Raw genomic sequence first — 21243 nt, forward strand, 5'->3', positions numbered from 1 at the left:
TGAAATTAATTGGAAATGCAGACAAAACTAATTTTTCCACATTCATTTAGATCACTACCAAACTGGACACAGAAAGTCAATTAACGTCACTACCAGACAAGTCAGAATTTGTTTATTAGTCACCTACTACTTACAAAGATTTGCAAAATAGCTCAAAGACAGTGAGCAGGAGTAGAATCTGATACCTTAAAAGAGTTGTCAGACTATGTAGAGTTGCCCACCGAAACACAAAATGTTTTTCATACACTGATCTTGTCAAGGTCATTAATGACTTCTACCTGTAAAATTCAGTGTCATTTCTCCATGATCATCTTGCTTAAGCTACTAACAGCTTTTGATATAACTAATGACTTGCTTTTTTTTTTGGAAAAAATAATTATGTGCTGTCCGCTTTGCTGATTTCTCTTTATTTTCATAAACTCTTCTCCATCTGTACTCATTGTGTAGGTGACTTCATCCAATTTCAAGTATTTAATACCAACTATATGCTTAAAATTCCTAAGATTATATCTTTAGTCCCAATATCTCCTGGATACACCTGACTATACACTTTTTTGGCTCACATCTATTGTCAAGTTGCCATCTTAAATTTCTGTTGTCTGAAACTGGACTTTGATTTATTTTAATCTACCCCTTTTCAACACACACTCTCTCACACACACACGCAAACACCCATGCCCAGACACACACACACACACACACACACACACACACACCCTGATCTTCATGCAGTTCTAGTTACTCAAGCCAAATCTGCAGAGTCATTCTGAGTATCTTCAATTTGTCCATCCAGGTTCATTCTCTTCTCTAAACCCTGATCCGTGATGCCAAACTAAACTGAATGTCATTTCTCAGTAAACATCTTGCAAGCGTGTAATAGCCTTTTACACTTGCCTTTCTACAGTCTATTCTCATATGCAAACAGAGCAAACTTTTAAAACAAATATCATATCCCGCCCTTCAGGCCTTCTTGCTGTTCTTTGAATATACTTAGAATATTCTTGTCTCAGGGTCCTTACTTGCCTGAAAGGTGTGTCCCTTAGATATCCAGTTTGATTTCTCCTTCACTACAACTTCATGAATAAATGTCACCTTATCAGAGATTTTCCTGACTCTCATACAAAAGGGCATCCGTCCCCCTCTCCATGGTCATTCTCTATCCCCCCTACTCTACTTCACATTACTTCACAGCACTCACCACCACTTTACATAATTTTTACATCTGTAGTGTATTTATATTTGTTTAAGGTTTATTTGATACCTTTCCTTCTTAGAATCTAAGTTCCATGAGAGCAAGAATTTTGTCTGTTTTTTCCAGTGATGTTTGTGCTGTGTATATAAACATGTCTGCATCATAGTCACTCCATATGGGTGTGGAGTAAAATGAAAGATTGAATAAATGAATTGACCAATGATGCAGAAGTTATGTTACAGCACCCTGAGTGATACAGGGTCAGTCCTACTTTTATTTGAGTCCCAACCATTTTTCAACAGGAAGAAAAGAATATATATATATATATATTCTTTTATATAGATATATATTCTATATATATATAATATATGTATATATGATCACAAATGTAATCAAATACTTGAAAGATGTTCTTTGGCCTCAATGTGACTTTAAAGCTGAAACACAAACAAAATCAGAGTTGAGCAATGATTTCTTAAAAAGCCAATGATGAAGGAACAAGTCAGCAGGATAAACAAAGATCTATATAGAAGAAACTTCACATCACTGTGGGTTCAAGTTATATTTTCTTTGAGTCAAAAAGCACAGTTATGCTATTGATAGTATAATTAGCATCTTGTTTAATTCATACAATTGTCTTGAATAAAGTAATGATTGTCTAGTGAATTTCTAAATTCTCCATTGGAAAAGAAATATAAATATATCAAATCCATATTATGTAAATTTGATATATAATATAAATTTGATATATTTATATTTCACAAGCAATAGAGTAAATGTTCTTCACCTTCCTTTCACACAATTACTTTATTTCATTTTTATAGTTTTGCATTTAGAGCCTTCTATACTTTTATTGTATCAATAACTATTAAAATTCAGCTCTTTAATGAAGCAATTTCAGCTTTATCCGATACATCTCTGATAACATTGAAGCAACTCTCTTATGGTCAACTCTAGACCATTAAATTATTTTTCAATATATTCTCATGATAGTAATAGAGTGTATTGGTCCTGGTATTTTTTTCTGAAGATTACTGGCATAAGAATTATCTGGGGAAGCCAAATTGAAATTTCCATACCATCTTATTTGGTAAACAATGAAGAATAGAATCTTTTCAAACCTACTTTTTTTTTTTTTTTTTTGAGACGGAGTTTTGCTCTTGTTGCCCAGGCTGGAGTGCAATGGCATGATCGTGGCTCACTGCATTCTCTGCCTTCAGGTTCAAGCGATTCTCCTGCCTCAGCCTCCCGAGTAGCTGGGATTACAGGCATGCACCACCGCACCCAGCTAATTTTTTTTTTTTCTTTTTTTAAGTAGAGATGGGGTTTCACCATGTTTGCCAGGCTGGTCTCGAACTCCTGACCTCAGGTGATCTACCCACTTCAGCCTCCCAAAGTGCTGGGATTACAAGCGTGAGCCACTGTTCCCCGCCTAAACCTATGTAAATTAAATGAACACAGGGAATATTGTAAAGGATAACTGGTAATGGTTTCAAATATGACTTATTCTAGGAGTTCAAATAACAGCTCCAGAACCTGCCAGGTCTCCACCCTTAGATTCTACTTTCCTTCATGTTGAGTGATTTTCAGACTCCTTATGACAAGATGTTTGCCAAAATCTCTGTTCTAGGAATAAAGAATGTCTCCGTCTCTTTCCAGCAGCTCTTGAAAAGCCTTAGAATTAACTTTGTATACCTTAAGCAAATCAGTAACTTTTTCTCTGTCAATAGCAAGGTTGAAGCAAAAGAAAAAAAAGAAAGATTCATCTATAATAGGGACTAAACATGAAAATTCTTAGACTTAAATATAGCAAGAGTAGCATAAGATTTATATAAAAGTTAATTTATAAAATCCAAATGAAGTACATAAAATATTCCTAATGATATGATTATTATAGAAATGTCACTACTTCTAAAATTAATATAGAAAGGTTACGCAACTTAAATTACAATCTTAATAAGCTTTTCTGTTGAACAATATAAAGTGATTCTAGAATGTATGTGGAAAAATATATCTCTAGAATAGTCAAGAAATTTATGAATACTGAATAATAATAATAAGAAGGCAAAGTAGGAGACTTCCAGATACTAAAATAACTGTGAAGTAACTGTAATCAAAGGTAAGTGTATAATATTAGCACAGGAATAGGTAAATATATTAGTCACATATGCCTGAGCATCCATAGAAAGATTTAGTAGTTACAGGATTTTAATCGAACTTAGTGAGAGTATCTAATTTAATAAACGATGCTTGTATGTTTGATTATCCATGTAGAAGAAAACTGAATCCTTGCTCTAAGAAAAATATTGAAAGAAAATTTAGAAGGCTATTTGTGTAAATTTGAGATGGGAAAGATATTCCCAAGTTTGACAGAAACCAAAGAAACCATAAAGGAAAAGCTAGATATATTTGGCTATTTTAAAATTACGTATTTCTCCAAGGCAAAAGATAGCAGAAACAAAATGAAGAAACAAATTTAAAGATATTTAAAGTGTTAAAAATTAAATTAAGTGTAGAAAAGGTTTATTTTTCTAGGGCACTAGTTATTAAAGGATCATTACATGTGAATTCCTTCTGTAGAATTCATAGGATTATCAAACTATAAAAGCAACAGAAAGAGAAATTACAAATTTTATCAATAAAACTATTTTACAGTTAACACTTAAGCTTTTATTGTCCAGAAATATCTTTCTAATGAAATGGTATTTCTAGAAAAGCATGAAAAATCACTCCAATTCTTTATTTTAAAACTAAGTAAATAAGAAGCAGAATGATTCTCATTCGAAAAGATACAGAATAAAACAGAGCAGAAGAAACACAAAGGCAATGAAAAATAATTAATAAGAACTCAAAAATGTCCCTTTCAAACAAAAGTTGAAAGGGTCAACAGACTTGCACTTTTGACCAAGAAGGAATTTTAGAAATGTAAGTCAATAGAAAAAACATCCTGTTTTTCAGTCCAATCATGGCAATGAAAAATAGGATTCTCAAAAACATAAAAGAGGCATACCACAAGATAAACATAAGTTACTACTCTTAGATGACTCTTAAATGATGAACACAATGTACACATTGTGATAACTGAAACGTATTTTAAATGTAGAGTTTGATCTGATTAATGGAGAAAATCCCATAGCATCTCTACTGAAAGAAACTATAAAAAGGAAGTAATGGTAAAACAGCTTTCTCAGGGGGCCATGGTAACCGTGAGCTAATATTTGTATTTGGTAGGAGGTGGGGAAGAATGGGAGATCATTAACTTTTGAAGGACTTCAGTGGATGAATGCACTCAATCTGTCCCAGATGCATTTCATTAAGAAAGAATAAACTAGTTAACATTGCCAAAATTAAGTTCACTTAAGGTAACAGGTCAGGGATGTTTTTCATGATCTGTGTCTTTAATAAGGAAATGTTTTCCATCAAAGTGGCTCAAATGGGAAAGACAGAAAATATCAAATGTTGAAGAAGGTGTGGAACAACCAGAGAGCTGTTTTATGGCACTGGTAGGAGTGTAAATTGGTACAACAACACTGAAAAACTAGCTGGCAGCTCAAAAATTAAACAAATGAATGTTCGTGACTCAGCGGTTCCAGTCTTAGGTTTATATGGTCAACAGAAATGTGTACCAAAGAATGTTCACCAAAGAATGTGCATAAGAATGCCTAAGCAACGCTATTCATAATAGAACCGAACTGGAAACTGTCCAAATGATTACTAGTAGCAGAGCAAACTCATAAATTGCTTTATTCACGTAATGGGACACTCTACAACTATGAGAAGAAATGAAGTGCAACTATGCAACATGGAAACAGGTATTGCAAACACAACATGGATGAATCTTCAAATGCAGTGTGGCAGAAAGAAGTCAGGCACAAAGAGCATGTGTTGTTTACTTCCCTTTTATACAATTAAAAAACAAGCTGAACTGTGGGCACTGGAGGTCAGGATAATGGCTGTCTTTGGAGCACAGAAACCAGAGACTGTAAGGGGAATCACAGGACAGAGGATTCTGGGATGTTGGTAGTTCTCAGTTTGTAAAAATTCATCAAGCTATATAGTTACGTTTCGTATGCTCTTCTGTATGTATGTTATTTTTTAATAAAAAGATTCCCAACACAGTTTTATGGGTGTAGTACAGAGCTGGAAGCAATAAGTAGGAGAAGTGAGCAAGTTAGTTTTCCTTAAATAGAGGGAATCATTTATAAAAATTTATAACTAAAATGCAAACAGCAACTTTCTCTTTATAGGATAATGGACTTCATATATATGTTGTCCAATAGCCTGGGAAAAACAACATCTTCGGTTTTTATCTCAAAGCCAAAGGCTAATATTACACCTTCTTCAAATAATAGTTTTCATACACTCGATTTCATTATGTAAAATAAGAATATTGCTGTATTAGTCTGTTTGCATTGCTATAAAGGAATAGCTAAGACTGGGTAATTTGTAAATAAAAGAGATTTAATTGGCTCACAGTTCTGCAGGGCGTACAGAAAGCATGACATCTGCCTCTGCTTCTGGTGAGGGTTTCAGGAAGCTTACAATCATGGCGGGCGCCGAAAGGGAAGCTGGTACATCACATGGTGAGAGAGAGCAAGAGAGAGCAAGGAGGAGGTGGCAAGAGCCTCTATTTTTTTTTATTTTATTTTTTAATGTGTATTTTTATTTATTTATTATTATTATTTATTTTTCATTTATTTATTTTCGATCTCAACAGGTTTTTGGGGGACAGGTGGTGTTTGGTTACATGAATAAGTTCTTTAGTGGTGATTTCTGACATTTTGGTGCACTCATCACTTGAGCAATGTACACTGTACCCCACATGTAGTCTGTTATCCCTAACCACCCCCAACTTTTTCCCGAGTCCCCAAAGTCCAATGTATCATTCTTATGTCTTTGCTTCCTCATAGCTTAGCTCCCACAGATGAGTGAGAACATATGATGTTTGATTTTCCATTCTTAAGTTACTTCGTTTAGATTAATAGCCTCCAATTCCATCCAGGTTGCTGCAAATGTCGTTATTTCATTCCTTTCTATGGCTGAGTATTATTCCATGGGGTGTGTGTGTGTGTGTGTGTGTGTGTGTGTATGTATGTGTGTGTATCACATTTTTTTATCCACTCATTGATTGATTGGTATTTGGGCTAGTTCCATGCTTTTGCAATTGCAAATTGTGCTGCTATAAACATGCATGTGCAATGTCTTTTTCGTATCATTACTTCCTTCCCTCTGGGTAGATACTCAGTCATAGGATTGCTGGATCAAACGGTAGATCTACCTTTAGTTTTTAAGGAATCTCCACACTGTTTTCCAAGATGGTTGTACTAGTTTACATTCCCACCAACACTATAAAAGTGTTCCCTTTTCACTGCATCCCCACTAACAGCTATCATTTTTTAATTTTTTAATTATGGCCATTCTTGGAGGAGTGAAGTGGTATTACATTGTGGTTTTGATTTGCATTTCCCTGGTGATTAGTGATGTTGAGCATTTTTCCATATGCTTGTTGGTCATTTGTATATCTTCTTTTGAGGATGGTCTATTCATGTTTTAGTCCACTTTTTTGATGGGATTGTTTGTTTTTTCTTACTGATTGGTTTGAGTTCTTTGTAGATTCTGGATATTAGTCCTTTGTCAGGTGTATAGATTGCGAAGATTTTCTCCCACTCTGTGGGTTGTCTGTTAACTCTGCTGATTATTTCTTTTGCTGTGCAGAGCTTTTTAGTTTAATTTAGTCCCATCTATTTACTTTTGTTTTAGTTGCATTTGCTTTTGGGTTTTTGGTCATGAAGTCTTTGCCTAAGCCGATGTCCAGAAGGGTTTTTCCCACCTCGTCTTCCAGAATCATTATGACTTCATGTCTTAGATTTAAGTCTTTGATCCATTTTGAGTTGATTTTGTGTAGAGTGAGAAATGAGTATCCAATTTCATTCTTCTACATGTGGCTTGCCAATTATCCCAGCACCATTTGTTGAATAGGGTGTCCATTTCCCACTTTATGTTTTTGTTTGCTTTATCGAAGTTCAGTTGGCTGTAAGTATTTGGGTTTACTTCTGGGTTCTCTATTCTATTGTATTAGTCTGTGTGCCTATTTTTATACCAGTACTATGCTATTTGGTGACTAAGGCCTTATGGTATAGTTTGAAGTCGGGTAATGTGATGTCTCCAGATTTGTTCTTTTTGCTTAGTCTTGCTTTGGCTATGCGTGCTCTTTTTTGGTTCCATATGAATTTTACCATGTTTTTTTTCTAGTTCTGTGAAGAATGATAGTGATATTTTGATAGGGATTGCACTGAATTTATAGATTGCTTTTGGCAGTATGGACATTTTTACAATATTGATTCTACCCATCCGTGAGCATGAGGTGTGTTTCCATTTGTTTGTGCTGTCTATGATTTCTTTCAGTAGTGTTTCGTGGTTTTCCTTGTAGATGTCTTTCACATCGTTGGTTGGGTATATTCCTAAGTATTTTAATTTTGTGCAGCTATTGCGAAAGGGATTGAGTTCTTGATTTGATTCTCAACTTGGTCGCTGTTGGTGTATAGCAGAGCTACTGATCTGTGTACATTAATTTTGTATCCTGAAACTTTGCTGAGTTCATTTACCAGTTCTAGGAGCTTTTTGGATGAGTCGTTAGGGTTTTATAGGTATATGATCATATAATCAGCAAAGAGCAACAGTTTGACTTCTCTTTATCAACTTAGGATGCCCTTTTTTCTTTCTCTTGTCTGATTGCTCTGGCTAGGACCTCCAGTACTATGTCAAATAGAAGTGGTGAAATGGGCATCCTTGTCTTGTTCCAGTTCTCAGGGGGAATGCTTTCAACATTTCCCCATTCAGTATACTGTTGGCTGTGGGTTTGTCATAGATGGCTTTTATGACCTTAATATATGCCAGTTTTGCTGAGGGTTTTAGTCATAAAGGGATGCTGGATTTCTTTTAATGATTGTTTGCATCTATTGAGATGATTGTGTGATTTTTGTTTTTAATTCTGTTTGTGTGGTGTATCTTATTTATTGATTTACCTATGTTAAATTTTCCCTGCATCCCTGGTATGAAACCCATTTGATCGTGGTGGATTATCTTTTTAATATGTTGTTGGGTTTGGTTTGCTAGGATTTTGTTGAGGATTTTTGCAGCCATGATAATCATGGATCTTGGTCTATAGTTTTCTTATTTTGTTATGTCCTTATTTTGTTATGTCTTTTACTGGTTTTGGTATTAGGATGATACTGGTATTAGGATTATAGAATGATTTAGGAAGGATTCCCTTTTTCTTTTTTGGAATAGTGTCAGTAGGATTTATACCAATTCCTCTTTGAATGCCTGATAGAATTCAGCTGTGAATCCATCTGGTCCTGGACTTCTTTTGTTGGCAATGTTTTATTACCATTTCAATCTTGCTGTTTGTTATTGATCTGCTCAGAGATTCTATATATTCCTGGTTTAATCTAGGAGGGTTGTATATTTCCAGGAATTTATTCATCTCCTCTAAGTTTTCTAGTTTATGCGCATAAATGTGTTCATGGTAGTCTTGAATAATCTTTTGTATTTCTGTGGTATTAGCTGTAATGTCTCCCATTTCCTTTCTAATTGAGCTTATTTGGATCATCTCTCTTCTTGGTTAATCTTGCTAATGGTAAATCAATTTTATTTATCTTTTCAAAGAACCAGCTTTTTGTTTTGTTTAGCTTTTGTATTTTATTTTGTTATTGTTTCAATTTAATTTAGTCCTGCTCTGATCTTTCTTGTTTCTTTTCTTCTTCTGGGTTTGGGTTTGGGTTGTTCTTTCTTCAGTTCTGTAAGGTGTGACCTTAGATTGTCTATTTGTCCTTTTTCAGACTTTCTGATGTAGGCATTTAATGCTATGAACTTTCCTGTTAACACCACTTTTGCTGTATTGCAGAGGTTTTGATAGGTGGTGTCACTACCATCGTTCAGTTCAAACAATCTTTTAATTTCCATCTTGATTTTGTTGTTGATCCAACAATCATTTAGGAGCAGGTTATTTAATTTCCATATACTTGCATGGTATTGAGGATTCCTTTTGGAATTGATTTCCAATTTTATTTTACTATGATCTAAGAGAATACTTGATATAATTTTGATCTTCTTAAATTTACTGAGACTGGTTTTGTGGCCTATCATATGGTCTACCTTACAGAATGTTCCATGTGCTGATGAATAGAATGTATATTCTGCAGTTGTTGGGTAGAATGTTCTATAAATATCTGTTAAGTCCATTTGTTCTAGGGTGTAGTTTAATTCCATTGTTTCTTTGTTGACTTTCTATCTTAATGACCTGTCTAGTGCTGTCAGTGGAGTATTGAAGTCCCCCACTGTTATTGTGTTGCCATGTATCTCATCTCTTAGGTCTAGTAGTAATTATTGTATAAATTTGAGAGCTCCAGTATTAGGTGCATATATATTTAGAATTGTGATATTTTTCTGTTGGACTAGTCCTTTTATTATTATATAATGTCCCTCTTTGTCTTTTTAACCACTGTTGCTTTAAAGTTTGTTTTGTCTGATATAAGAATAGCTACTCCTGCTCACTTTTGGTGTCCATTTGCATGGACTATCTCTTTCCACCCCTTTACCTTAAGTTTATGTGAGTCCTTATGTTTTAGGTGAGTCTTCTGAAGACAGCAGAAACTTGATTGGTGAATTCTTATCCATTCTGCAGTTCTGTATCTTTTAAGTGGAGCATTTAGGCCATTTACATTCAGTGTTGGTTTTGAGATGTGAAGTACTATTCTATTCATCATATTATTTGCTGCCTGAATACCTTGGTTTTTTTCACTGCATTATTGTTATATAGGTCCTATGAGATGTACGCCTTGAGGAGGTTCTATTTTGATGTATTTTGAGGATTTGTTTCAAGATTTAGAGCTCCTTTTAGCAGTTCTTGTAGTGGCCCATTCTCTCAGTATTTGTTTTTCTAGAAAAGACTGTATCTTTCCTTCATTTACGAAGTTTAGTTTCACTGGATACAAAATTCTTGACTGATAATTGTTTTGTATAAGGAGGCTAAAAATAGGACCACTATCCCTTCTAGCTTTTAGGGTTTCTGCTGAGAAATCTACTGTTAATCTGATTATGACTTTTGTCTTCAGCTACCAAAGATTTTTCTTTGTAGGTTACCTGATGCTTTCGCCTCACAGCTCTTAAGATTCTTTCCTTTATCTTGACTTTAGATAGCCTGATGACTATGTCATCACTAAGCAATGATCTTTTTGTGATTAATTTCCCAGGTGTTCTTGGAGCTTCTTGTATTTGGATGTTTAGATCTCTAGCAAGGTTGGGGAAGTTTTCTTTGGTTATCCTCTCAAATGTGTTTTCCAAATTTTTAGATATCTCATCTTCCTCAGGAATACAAATTATTCTTAGGTTTGGGATACTTAACATAGTCCTAAAATTCCTGGAGGCTTTGTTCATTTTTAAAATTCTTTTTTCTTTGTCTTTGATGGATTGGGTTAATTCAAAAGCCTTATGTTCGAGCTCTGAGGTTCTTTCTTCTGCTTGTTTGATTCTACTTCTGAGGTTTTTCCAGTGCATTTTGCATTTCTCTAAGTGCTTCCTTGACCAGAAGTTGTGGTTGTTTTTATTTATACTCTCTATTTCAGTGAAGACTTTTCCTTTCATATCCTGTATCATGCTGTTTATTTCTTTTTTTTTTTTTTTTTGAGACTGAGTCTTGCTCTGTCGCCCAGGCTGGAGTGCGGTGGCCGGATCTCAGCTCACTGTAAGCTCCGCCTCCCGGGTTTATGCCATTCTCCCGCCTCAGCCTCCAGAGTAGCTGGGACTACAGACGCCTGCCACCGCGCCTGGCTAGTTTTTTGTATTTTTTAGTAGAGACGGGGTTTCACTGTGTTAGCCAGGATGGTCTCGATCTCCTGACCTCATGATCCGCCCGTCTCGGCCTCTCAAAATGCTGGGATTACAGGCTTGAGCCACCGCGCCCTTAAGTTCAACTTCACCTTTCTCTGGTGCCTCCTTGATTCTTCCTCTGGCAATTCAGAGATTTCATCTTGGTTGGGATCCATTGCTGGTGAGCTGGTATGATCTTTTGGGAGTATCAAAGAACCTTGTTTTTCATATTACCAGAATTGTTTTTCTGGTTCCTTCTCATAGTCTGGGATAGACTATGTCAGAGGGAAGATCTGGGATTCAAGGACTGCTGTTCAGTTTCTTTTGTCCCACAGGATGCTCCCTCTACGTGGTGTTCTCCCCCTTCCCCAAAGGATGTGGCTTCCTAGGAGCCAAACTACAGTGATTGTTTTTGCTCTTCTGGTTCTAGCCACTCAGTTGAGCTACTGGGCTCTAGGCTGTTACTGGAGAGCATCTGCAAAGAGTCCTGTGATGTGATCTGTCTTCAGGTCTTGCAGCCCTGGATACCAGTGCCTGCTCTGGTGGAGGTAGCAGGGGAGTGAAGTGGACTCTGTGAGTTTGTGTTGTGTTTCTGTTGAGTGCACTGGTTTTGTGTTGGTTGGCCTCCAGCCAGGAGGTGGCGCTTTTAAGAGTGTATCAGCTGTGGTCCTATAGGGAGGATGCAGACCTTCCCTAGGGACACCTGGTTAAGTATTCAGGTTTCTCAGGCAGTGGGCAGAGCCATAGAGCTCCAGATTATGACTTTTGTCTTCAGCTACCAGGATCGCTAGAGAAAGACTACCAGGTAGGGGAAGAAATAGGCATGTCTGAGCTCAGCCTTTCCTTGGGCAGGGCTTGCTGTGGCTGCTGTGGGGAATGGGGGTGTGGTTCGCAGGCCAATGGAGTTATATTCTCATGGGGATTATGGCTGCCTCTGCTGAGTCATATAGGTCACGGGGGAAGTCGGAAAAAGCCGGTAGTCACAGGCCTCACTCTGTTCCCACACAACCCACAGTCCTAAAGGCCAGTCTCACTCCTACTGTGCCCCCCAACAGCACTGAGTCTATTTCCAGGCAGCCAGTTACCAGGGCTGAGAACTTGCTCCAGACCATCAGCCTCTCTGTTGAGAAAGCAAGCCGATTCACAGTTTTTCAGTGTCTCATGCAGCCTCCAGCAGTGATCCAGTTCCTTCAAAAAGTCTGTGGTTTCTCTCAGCTTTGCTGGTATGTTCCTGCAGTAGTTTTTGGGGCAAAAGTCCGTGATATGAATCTCCACACACTGGTGTGTCCGTCTGAGAGGGAGTTGCAAGCTAGCCCTGCTCCTGTCCACCATCTTAATCCCCTCTCTTGCAAGCTCCTTTCAACAACCAGCTCTTATCATCACCAAGGGAATGGCACCAAGCCATTCATGAGAGATCTGCTCCCCTGACCCAAACACCTCCCACCAGGCTCCACCTCCAGCATTGAGGATTACATTTCAACATGAGATTGCGAGGAAACACACATTCAAACCATATCAATTGTTAAATCGAGAGATACCATCTTCTAAATCATTTCACTGCCCATGGCAATTTTACCTTTGGAAGCCTTTACAAGCAATATTATTCTATGACTCACAAAGGCCTATTGAAGTAGATTGCCAATCAATAAATAGTTTAAATGGTCATGAATTATCCAGTACATGTTCAATGACTTTACATTTAAGTCACTTAGCTAAGTACTACCAAGACAATAGGTGACATTCTGCCTTTCACATGTGTTAAACTCTCTTCCTAATCTGCTGGATTTCTAAACTACCCTGTTTTCACCTACTCTGAGATGGCAAAAGCCTTTAGCAATGCTAAACAGATAGACAAAAGTCAAAATGCCAGGCAAAATAGTAAGAGGCACACTGAGGCCCCATGAGGACTGCAAGTATGGAATGCTAGGAAATAGTGTAAGCTAGGTGAAGTTGACATGGAGGAGTCAAGGAATGAAGACTCTAGAAAAGTGACCATCTGTGCAAAGAGGTAAATTGGTAGAGCTATACAAATATGCTTATCAAAGAAAAACCATCTATCATGTTGAGATGGTATAATTCCCTTAACCCCCTTCGCCAGTAGGAACTGAAGTGGCTCATTTCACTCAGGCTGCCACTGGCTACTCCTTGCGGGAGGACGTATGCGAGCGAGGGAGTGAGGGAACCTGAGTGAATGAACTCTAGCACCAGTCAGTTGCTCCTCTCTGGAGGGGGCAGGATCTGTGTGGGTCCCACAAAGGTGTCAAATCATGTTACAACCAATGCTCTTTCAGAGCTGCAGTCCGGGGACTGCCAAGTGCCAACCAGCTCAGTGGAAGGTCAGAATGGCAACTTCTGTCCTCTTAGCACTCAGGTTCTTGTCCGGCATCCAGGAAGAAATCAGGTCACACAAACTGAAAGGTGATGAATGCAGAAGACTTTATTGAGCAGTAGGTGGCTCTCAGTGGAAAGGGAGGCTAGAAAGGGAATGGGAAGGTGATCTTTCCCTTAAACCCAGCCATATCCAGCTGGGCCCATCTCCGAAGCTGCACTGTCTGGAGCTAGTCACGTTCATCTGTTGTCTCTGATGCTCAGTTGCTTCTCTGTTTGCCACTCAGCTGCTTGTATCCTTGATACTCAACTGCTTGTGTTGCTCTGCCAGCTGAAGTATTTTATGGGCACAGGATAGGGGTGGGGCAGGCCAAAAAGGCAACATTTGGGTGGGAAAAATGGGGTTAGCTGTTTTCACTTAAGGCTGAGGTTCCAGGCTTAAGGGTGGGGTTCAGCTGGGAGTCCAGCCCTACTGTACCAATGTCAAGGTCTGGTTTACAAAAAGAGGTTATTGCAAAGCAATTTTCAAATGCATACCCCATTTATATGTGTAAGGAGGGTAGGAGGAAGCTTGAATATTTATGACCAGTCTTAGAACAACTAAAATATGTGTATGTAACTGTAAGACTATATATACGCATTAGATACATGTATCTGTGTATATAAATGCATATATATATATAATTGTATTATCATTATTTATGTCTACTCTAAGGAGTTTTGCAACTTAGGGATAATATTTTAGTCATTTTTTTTTTTTTTTTGAGATGGAGTCTCACTGTGTCACCCAGGCCGGAGTGCAGTGGTGCCATCTCGGCTCACTGCAAGCTCTGCCTCCCGAATTCACACCATTCTCCTGCCTCAGCTTCCCCGCCACTACGCCTAGCTAATTTTTTATATTTTTAGTAGAGATGGGGTTTCACCGTATTAGCCAGGATGGTCTCGATCTCCTGACCATGTGACCCACCTGCCTCGGCCTCCCAAAGTGCTGGGATTACATTAGTCATCTTTTTTATGCTTGGCACCTAAAGTGCCTGGCTTAGACTAGGGGCCTGAAAACACTCATTAACACAAAATAAAAGTGTTCTGGAGGTATGCAGAGTTTCTTGATAGATCAATGAATAATCTCAAACATCTAAGGTTTCATACTTACATTTTTTTTGTCTTCCTTTATTCTCAGTTGCCAGCTTTTGTTTTAATTTAATTAATGCAAAACTTCTATATCCTGCAGTTTCAACTCACAGTTCGGTTGCCTAGTCTGAGAGTCTGAAGATTCATTCTCCCTCTAGACCAGCTCCACTAACTTTATGACAGATACTTGCCACCCTTAAACATTTCTTTACCATATACATGAGTTCACAGATGTGAAGGGAAGGTATAATCTTAAATAAACACCATATGCTCTATATTAGGCTTATGCTCTAAATATAGAACTGTATTTATAGTATTACGTTTTTTGAAAAAAATCATAGTTTTGTCAGCATTCTATTTACAACACATTGCTACATCTTTCTCTTTTCCTATATTTTTAACAAAATCAATGAAAGTGTACAAGCAGTATTTTACACTTGCTATTTGTAATATATTATCCCTATATTCCAAAAAATAAACTTCCACAACAATTATTAAATAGCAGGAAATATTAACCATCTACATGCATGTATCACACTTTAGTTTTAAATTTTAGTTTAGGATATTTCAAACATAGAGAAAACTATAATAAAAATTGTGATGAACAGCCTTCAACTCATCATCAAGTTCTATGAAATTACATACTATATCATTGAAACTCTGTGATACCTTCTCCGTGTTAAATCCTCTCTCCACAGAATGCTGGATTTTGTGTTTATCATCCTTATGTAAGTGTTTATTTCCATAGTGTAAACACTTGAATATGTCCACACAAAATACAGCATGATTTTTCAGGTGTTAAAAAAATTTATGTAGGCCGGGCATGGTGACTCACGCCTGTAATCCCAGCACTTTGGGAGGCTGAGGAGGGCGGATCACCTGAGGTCAGGAGTTGGAGACTAGCCTGGAAAACATGGCAAAATCCCATCTCTACTAAAAGTACAAAAAATAGCCGGGCATGTGGCAGGCGTTTGTAATCCAAGCTACTCAGGAGGCTGAGACAGGAGGATTGCTTGAACCCGGAAGGCAGAGGTTGCAGTGAACCAAGATGGTGCCACTACACTCCAGCCTGGGTGACAAGAACAACACTCCATCTCAAAAAAAAAAAAGTAAATATTATAATATCTTGCTCCATATGTACTTCTGCAATGTACTTTTTTACTGAATGTTTCAGCAATGGATTCATGTTGATTTATGTAACACTAGCATGCTTGTTTACACTACTGAATTCCATTATATGACTACAACATAATTATGTATATCCAGCATCTTATTTATGAGCATTGGGTTGTTTCTAGTTTTTCACTTTTATAAAAAGCTGGAATGGATAATGCATGCCTTCTTTTGCACATGTGTGAGGATTTCTCTAATGGAATTGCTAAATCCCAAGCAAGTCATCTTCAAGTTTATTAAAAATTTTCAAATGTTTCTTCATATTTACATACCCAATCAGAGTAAATGCAAGTTCTCATGTCTCCAAATACTTAGCACTATTTGTATTGCCCTATTTGTAAATTGTAGATTGTTTGCCAACCTGCTATGTGCAAAACGGTATTGTAGGTTGCTTTAATGTGTATGTCACTGATTATTACTGCAGTAGGCACCTTTACATGCTTGTTGGCTCTTCCTATTTTTACCTATTTATAAGCCTTTCCCATTTATTGGGATGGAGATTGGTGACTTTTTCCTTATTAAACTGAATAAAGTCTTCTTAATTCTGGATACTACTCTTCTGTCTGCTCTATGTGTTCCAAATATCGTTTTTCACTCTGTAGCTTCTTTTACTTTTGTGTATTATGCCTTTTTTTGAGCGGAAATTTAAAATTTCAATGTAGAAAATGAATTATTTTCTTATGGATTACATTTTCAGTATCTTGTTTAAGAAAGTTTTCTTTATTCTTCTAAACATTTAAGGTTTGATTTTTCTTATGAAGGTCTTTAACCTGCCTGAAATTGATTTTCTGAAGGTATAACTTTGGAACGTACTACAAACACAACTTTATATTTTGATACGTTGCCAGAATTTCTTTTAAATTACGGCATATAGGGTTGAAACCATTGCCATCATGGAAACTACAAAAGTATTGAGTTGAGTTTGATGTAGATTTTAACTCTGCAGTAAGCCTTACCTGAAGAGTATCTTGGGCATATTCATCTTTCTGAGCCTCTTTTTCTGCAAAAAGTTAGTTCTAGGCCAGGCGCGGTGGCTCATGCCTATAATCCCAGCATCTTGGGAGCCTGAGGCGGGTGGATCACTTGAGCTCAGGAGTTTGAGACCAGCCTGGCCAACATGGTGAAGCCCTGTCTGTACTAAAAACACAAAAATTACCCAGGTGTGGTGGCACATGCCTGTAGTCCCAGCTACTCAGGAGGGTGAGGCAGGAGAATCACTTGAACCCGGGAGGCAGAGGTTGCCATAAGCTGAAATGGCACCACCGCACTCCAGCCTAGACAACAGAATGAGACTCTGTCTCAAAAAAAAAAAAAAAAAAAAATTAGTACTAATGCCTGTTCCATGGTTTGTGTTAAAATTAGTAATTCAGAAATATCTACTGTATTGCCTGACACACAGAATATACTGTTAGGGACTTGATCTCTGGCAGTGCAAGGAAATAGCAATAGCTTGAGAGAACCAGAACAAATCAAGATGAATGCTTGCTTATCTAATTTTGGCATAACAAGATGATGATGAATAAAAATGAATATCCCACATTTTGGAAACTAATAATATGAATATCTGTTGAGGTTATAGGATCAGACTTTCCCTCTGTGAGTCCTAGATGATCCTAGGTCAGGAAGTGAAGATTCAGAGTTCTGCCCAGGACAAGGGCCAGAAGAGACAGTTCTCTGGGGCTGAGAGAAGGCTCCTTTGTTTCTTTATTTTACCAACCTCAAAGTGTTCATCAGTTGGAGTGAACAGCTCTAGTGGGGATTGTATTGGTCAGGGTAGGGAGTGGGTCAGGGGACCTATCCACAGGGAGAAAAGAATGCAAGGAACTCTTCCAGGATGCAGTCTGGGAAGAGTCTGTGCCTAAGCAGTAGACTATAGAACTTTTTCATTTTTCTGGAGTCATCCTTTCCAATAGCCCCAAACCTGCAAGTAAATTTTCTTCAAAATTACAGCTAAATCTCAGTTACACCCTTGAAAAACAGGTAAATCCCAATACCCATGCTTAGATACAAACTGTCCAGGGAGAGAACAGGGATCCTTCTTTCCTTCAGAATAGACAGAAGACGTGGCAGATGCCATCAGACAACAATGTTTCTGGTGGAGCTGATGACACTGTCAGCTACCCATGGATTGGTGTTGGCAAGATGCAATGGGAAGAGAGGGAGAAGAAGTTCAGTGACATTTTGGAATGCACTTGAGATGTTGGCTTTGGAAAGTTTCCTAAATACCAAGGACATACTTTGATTATGGTTCTGGAAAGACACATGAGGGCTAATTTCCATTAAAATGTGCCATAAAAATGAAAGGAAGAGAGAGAAATCCTGGAGCAGTAGTGTGCACTTGTAATCCCCAGGAGGCTGAGGTGAGGGCATCAATTGAGGCCAGGAGTTTGAGATCAGCTTGGGCAACGTAGCGAGACACTGTCTCTACAAAAAAAAAAAATAAAAATAGCTGAGTGTAGAGGCACACACCTGTAGTCTCAGCTCCTTGGGAGGCTGGGGCAGTAGGATCACTTGAGTCCAAGACTTTGAGGCTGCAGTGAGCTACAATTGTGCCACTGCACTCCAGCCTAGGTGACAAAGTGAGATCCCATCTTTAAAATAATAATGACAAAAAACATTTAAAAAAATTAAGGGCTTCTTTGATGAGACTTGGACCTTGGATCTGTAGATTAAAAAAGTGTGAGAAGACTGAACAGAATTTTAGGCCGAGGAGTTGCAAGCAACACAGTAGAAATTAAAATGTGAGCAGAGATATCAGAAATACTATCTTTACCAGACATTCTTAGACACTTCCTTTTTGCTAAAGCTTTTCCTGTTCTCTCACTAGATCCACTCACTTAATCATTAATTCATCCCGCCATTCACCGAACATTCAATCCAATGTGAATGGATTGAATGTTCGGCCTCCTTGTAGCCAGTTCAATCCAATTAAATGTGTACTACATGCCTCAAATAGTGCTACACACTGGGGATACAATGGGAAGCAAAACAGACTTGGTCCCTGCATTTGCAGAGCTTGCAAGGTGGTAGAGATCAGCCTTAAAATAATGAATGGAACCAGGTATTGGGGCAGGGATGGAGGATGTAATCAAGAGATCATCAAATGATTACACTCCAGTGCAGTACCTTATAAAAATGAATGGCACTATAATGCCTGGAAAAGAGAAAATTATGTTTAATAAAGGAATCTTAAAACATTAGAAATCCAGGAAGACTTTTAAGAGCCATTAAAATGAACATTTCGTAAGTTGATCATCTCACTATGCTGGGAAATGTATTCACACACCATGCATCAGTATACAGGGATAGCAGATAAAAACAACACTTTTGTGTGTAGAGTTTACTCTTTGTGGAGCCTGAGAGTCAAACTCAGTGGAAGTACACTATTCTTTGGAAAGAATTTGAAAGATAAAAGACCTATAAACTTTTATTATTTTTATGTATTTTGGCTCTTCCAGTGTTAACAATGTATATGATAGAAAATATATTGTCTGCATCCTGCATTTTTTGTTTATCTAAAGAGAAATGCAGTGGAGGTATTCCTCACAGGGAATTTGTTTTTATAGCTTCTTAAACCGTAAAAATAACTCCCTTTAGCTATTTCTGATTTAAAGTGCATGTAACATAGTGGGTTTTTAAAATTTGTTTATTTAAAGCATGATTTGAATTTTGTGAGGAGATCCCATGTGAATCTGAAATATTAAATTGTGTATCTACATTTCCAGAGTCCTGGAACCGTCTGCAAACCAGGACAGATTTCACAGCCTAATTAATAATTATGTAGATAGTAAAATCCCCAAAGACCCCTTCTGCCTTTCTTTAAAATAGTTCAGATTTCTTCTTGTGTTAATATGGGTTGATATTTCATCTGAATTATAGGTTTAACTGGGAATAAATTAGAGAATTTCAATGTAGGAAGCAATCCTGTTCTTTTAAATTTTGGGTGCAAGTTTTCTTCTTGAAAAGACTTGAGAACAGGCACATCCTGCACTCATTTGCATCATGGAGTGGATAATGTTTCCAGACTGATCTTTGTCTTTATAATGTTACTAAGAACCCCCAGGGGTTGTGGCTACAAGGAGGCCTAGGAGATATAAGTGTCTACATATACTTGTGTGAAGCAGGGTATTTAATTCCTATAACTCTGCTTTTGTACTTCATACATGTTGACTCTAAGACTTCGCTCATCTTGGATTGTCAGTGGATGCATATATCCCTATATTATAAACTTCTCTATAGTCATAATGATTTCTGTGAGTGGTTTCCAGATTATTATTCAATGTGTCTTTGTTAGTACAAGTATATATACACACACACACACACACACACACACACAGAGTTATACTGTGTTGTTTCTGATTACATATTTCATGAAATAAATTATTACTTTAGGATAAGCATGTACACATAATTAAAATGAACTTATCATTACATATTAAATGACAAAGAAAAGCTATTCTTATTTTACTTTCACACTTTCTTTCCCCAGTTTTATTTTCATCCTTGTTTCTAAAGATACATAAAATACAAACATAAATTATACAAAAGCCCAATAGTATACTATTTAATTATGCCTCAGGAGCAGAGGAGGAATGCAAATTAGCATTTTACAATACAAGGTGTTGAAATTCTATGTTTTGTTTATTTATATATAAGGTGGTTAGAAAAATGCAATTCCTTAAAGAAAATATCAGATAAATAGATACTAAGATTTTCAGTTTCTAGCCACTCCCATTTTTCTTGAGTATACAGAAAATTTCACAAGTTTCTTATGGTAAGAATATAAGAATAGTTTCACTTTTGATACACTACCATAAGGGTAATATAAATCATTTCAAAAGCTCTTATAGAAGCACAAGCAATTCAATTATTCATTTGCAAGGAGAATGTTGAATTTATTTATATTGGAAGAAAGACAAGCATTGACTTAATTTTCTTTTTTTTTTTTTTTTTTGAGATGGAGTCTCACTCTGTCATCAGGCTGGAGTGCAGTGGCATGATCTCGGCTCACTGCAAACTCCACCTCCCAGGTTCAAGGGATTCTCCTGTCTCAGCTTCCCGAGTAGCTGGGACTACAGGCGTGCACCACCAAGCCCAGCTAATTTTTGTATTTTTAGTAGGGACAGGGTTTCACCATGTTGGCCAGGATGGTCTTGATCTCTTGATCTTGTGATCCACCCTTCTCGGTCTCCCAAAGTACTGGAATTACAGGCATGAACCACCACACCTGGCCCTGACTTTAATTTTCATTGTCTCTGAATGGCCTAAAAGTTCTTTACTTCCATTGTCACATCTTGGCCAAGATCATCATTATCTAGAGAGGCACACCTCTCTCACTGCTCTTCCCAGTTGAATTAGACCCCAGATGTTCTCTTACCTCCCAGCTTGTGTTGCACATCCTTTATGATGCAATTCCACCTCAGACCTTCAATCTGAAATACTAGTTCTTTCACTGTCCATTTTAAGTTCACTTATATGCCCTAGCTCATTAACAAATTCAATGAATAAAGCATATACTTAGTGCTGAGTCTTACATTGAAAAGCATTTT

This window comes from Trachypithecus francoisi, unplaced genomic scaffold, assembly GCF_009764315.1.
Source record: "Trachypithecus francoisi isolate TF-2019V2 unplaced genomic scaffold, Tfra_2.0 Lachesis_group16, whole genome shotgun sequence".
Lineage (NCBI taxonomy): Eukaryota > Metazoa > Chordata > Mammalia > Primates > Cercopithecidae > Trachypithecus > Trachypithecus francoisi.